This window comes from Octopus bimaculoides, chromosome 3 (genome assembly GCF_001194135.2).
Source record: "Octopus bimaculoides isolate UCB-OBI-ISO-001 chromosome 3, ASM119413v2, whole genome shotgun sequence".
Classification (NCBI taxonomy): Eukaryota; Metazoa; Mollusca; class Cephalopoda; order Octopoda; family Octopodidae; genus Octopus; species Octopus bimaculoides.
In genome coordinates this window covers 15,699,635-15,703,860 of record NC_068983.1, presented here as the reverse complement: position 1 = coordinate 15,703,860, position 4,226 = coordinate 15,699,635, and positions in this window count along the sequence as shown.

Sequence of the window (4,226 nt, the reverse complement as noted above, 5' to 3'; positions counted from 1 at the left end):
AATGTCCATTTTCTCTGCTGGAATATATATTTTATGTGAAGTTCTCTTTTCATTCCCACTTATTTTAATCACTAGTTTTATCTTTCCCTTTGGCTATTTCTAGTTTAAATATTTTAGTATATGTGTGTGTGTGTGTAAGGATATATAGCAAAGGTGAAGCTAATGACATCATAAGCCTGTTTACAGGAAACATTCTTAAGTTATTTTCAGTGTAAACAAACTGATAGCAAGCCTAATTTTACATCCTGACAATCTCTGAACCATTTTTGCCATGTCTTGGGGACAAATCAAGAGAAAATAACTGTCAGATACTTAACATGCTTTTAATTTTTTTTATTTACTTTGATTTTTATTCTTCTTTACAAAAGCTTATAAGTTAGACAACAACAAAAATAATTTTTAAAAATATTACAAGCAACTCAGTAACTGATTTTTATAGAATATAATTAAATAGACTAAATTATTTACATCAGCTCAGCAAATAATATTTGTAGAATATTAATTAAACTTTAAATAATAGTTTAAGCATAGTATAATACTTTTACAATGTTATTATTTCTTCACATAATGAACATTGACTAAAAGTTATATAGCAGTATATAATTAATTTCTTGTAAATTAAAGATAAGAGCAAACACCATTATTATTAATTAGTTTTTCAACTCAAATATTTAAGGACAAAGAATTTCTCTTTTGATCTTTTTTTTTTTAATTTAAAAAATTTTTTTTTTTGTAACAAATGGCTGTCTGTAGCATTATCTGTTCTGATGAAGTTAGTGGCAAGCCAGCAGTGAAGTCTTCTACTTGGAACTGAACAGAAGATATCTAGCAGTGCATTCTACATTAGACAGCGAAGTCTAAAAAGGGTTTTAACTATTATTATTTTTTGTTCTACTTACTCAGGATCTATCCCAATAGATAAATCAAGAGTAACAGGAATTTATTAAGACTGCATTTGGGAAATTATATTGCAAGAGTTAAGTAACTTCTCTAAGCTAAAGGAATTAAAATAAGCAGAGTTTTGATTTAAGAAAAAAAGAAGTCAACATTAACTGGACTAAAATCTAAGGAATATTTTTCAAATTATGTTCTGGTTTGTCCAAAGAAAGGTCATGATTTTCTGATTTCATTAAATATGAAATTGCATTCTTTTTATTTATTTCTTTATAATAAACAATTGTTTTCTTAACTTGAAAACTGTTGAAATTATTACAATTTTCATTAAATACTAATAATGAATTGGCCATCATCTAGAATGGAACAGAGATTTCGGAGAGAACAATCCGTGTGCCATTCCCCGATGAAGTATTTATATCAATCAAAACAAACAAGGGGGAGAAAAATGACCCATTGTTTGTTTCAAAAAGTAAAAAAAATAACTTAAAACAACCCAATGAGAATTTGAGGGTTTATGAAAGAAGGATCACAGGTTTCCAGGGATTCAACCAGTGCTCCAAAGAGTATTAACCAAATCATATTAGTACCACAGTAACAAATAGAAAGACCATTTTCTCTAGATTCCCAAACATACTTTAGAACAACTGAAATGCTAAGTGACATATGACTATTACTCAGATTTTCAAAATGCACAGAGAGCCAAATGCTTTTTATCAGGTTTTACATGCTAAGAGATAGAGTTACATCACATTACAATACACACACACACACGCATTTGTATGTATGTATGTATGTATGTATGTATACACAATAGTATTTATATTCTACCTTAGATTAATAATACTGGGCTAAGCTGGTCAAAATGTAAATTTAAATAAAAAGTAAATAGCTACAATTAACACAATAATAATTAAAAAAAAACAATGTTAATAGTCTAAGACACAGTTAAAGGTCCCACAAAAATATGTGTGAGTTTTAAGTGGCAAGAATTGTAAAGAAAATGTTAAAGCTTACAGGAATTGTGTTGCCAAAGATAACAGGGTGAAAAAGCAAAAAATGAAAATATCACAGAAGCAAATCCATTAATATTAACACAGGTTACAATCACTACATACACATTAAATAAACTTTAAAAAAAATTAATTCTGCAATAGTGTATTTGAAAATCTTTAACAACATATCATTTTATGTATAAATTTCACTCTGTTTAGATATTTCTTCATGTTTATAAACCAAGAGAAGATAAAACAAGACGCTGCAGTCAAGAAATGAACTAAGTGTTATTTTTAAACCAATATCTAAGTGGTTTGTTTTGGCTGAATTACACCCATTAAACAAGTAGATTCACTTGAACTATTTCCTGTAATTTTATTATTTCAGTAAAGATATTATATTGTTTGTGAAAGATAGTAAAACAGGGCAGGTCTTTCAGTAAAGTTAAGTCTATTTCTTCAATCTTCTTCACCATTGTTTTCTAGATTAAGGAAGATCAAATGAAGAATCAAAGATATTAGACAACTCCAAATTGGAAACAACTTGAAATGCCATAACAGGAGTTGTAGATAAACGAGACATTATCTAATCATTCTTATCCACTATATACTAGACTTTGTATATCTTTAAGTCATGTATAATAATAATAATGATCCTTTCTACTAAAGGCACAAGGCCTGAAATTTGGGGGGAGGGGACTAATTGATTACATCGACTCCAGTGTTAAACTGGTACTTATTTTATTGATCCCCAAAAGGATGAAAGGTAAAGTCGACCTTGGCGGAATTTGAACTCAGAACATAAAGACAGATGAAATGCCACTAAGCATTTTGCCCAATGTGCTAACGATTCTGCCAGTTCGCCCCATTAATAATAATAATAATAATAATAATAATAATTATTATTATTATTATTATTATTATTATTATTATTTCTACTCTAGGCACACGGCCTTGAAAATTTTGGGTGAAAGGGGATAGTTGATTACATCGACTCCAGTGCATAACTGGAACTTGATTTATCGACCCCCCCAAAAGGATGAAAGGCAAAGTCGACCTTGGTGGAATTTGAACTCAGAACGTAAAGATGGAGAAAATGCTGCTAAGCATTTTGCCTAACATGCTAACAATTTTACCAGTTTGGCCCATAATAATAATAATAATAATAATGAATAGGATATTCAACAATCATACTGATTAGTTGACTTTAAAAAGGGACTACTGAACATCTGGTAGTGGACTATATAAGAGATGACTCATCACTAAAATAGACATTAAATATTCTGATAAGAACATATCAGTATAAGACAAAGATATGATATAGATGACAAGGGGGTGATGTCTCACTAATTCCTTTCCTACAAACTGTTCTTTATTGTAGGAGCTTGTGACATTTAACTTTCAGTTGATGAATAAATAAATAAATACAGATGAATTTCAGTTGTGTCAAAGAAAAATGAAGACATGTTGTTAAAGAATTTATCAAATACACGCACAGTTCATGATTATAATTTCATGAAATTAGAAAGTGAAATGTTGATGGATGAATGAAATTCAAAAAAATAATTCAAAGTTAGATTAACTTGATACTTTCTCTTTGAAGAACTAAAATATTTAGAATTTATTTATTTATCTTATTCATATATTTATTTTTGTCATGAGTAAGTTCAGAAACTACAAAAAAAAAAAAAAAAAAAAAAAAAAAAAAATTGGATATTTCAAAATGATTATTAGTAAAAGAATAAGTTGTCAATTATTGATGCTAGGTGAAGAGTTATATGGTTAGTTGACCAATAAAGCTGCAGTTATCACAGAACATAAACATGGCCAAAATAATTAGGATAAAAAAAATATGGGGGGGACAAAAAAATGTTTTAATTAATTCATGAACCAAATAGGAAATTATCAATGAAAAAGTACTAATTAACAATTATAACTTTGATGAGTTGTAGTGCATCTGAGCACTGTATACAATAAGTTCATTATATTATATAATATATATCTTGCTGTTTGTGGTGTTGTTTTTTAAATAAACTAAACATTTTATATTAATTGATATCATTACTTGAGTTTATTCCATTTTAGTATACAGCCCTTATGTATTTTTTTTCTATTTTGTGAAGCCAAATTAACTTACTTTTAAATAAGTTGTTTTAAATAGATAATATGACATTTTAAGTCTATAAAAACCTGTGCTGTTCTTAGCATTATCTATTTCTGGCAATCCTCATCAACTTATTAATGATGAATACCTAACCTTAAAAGGATTTAGCTGCTAGATTTTATTTCTTGAAGTAGTGTCTACATGTGTGTATGTGTGAGATGAGCATATATATA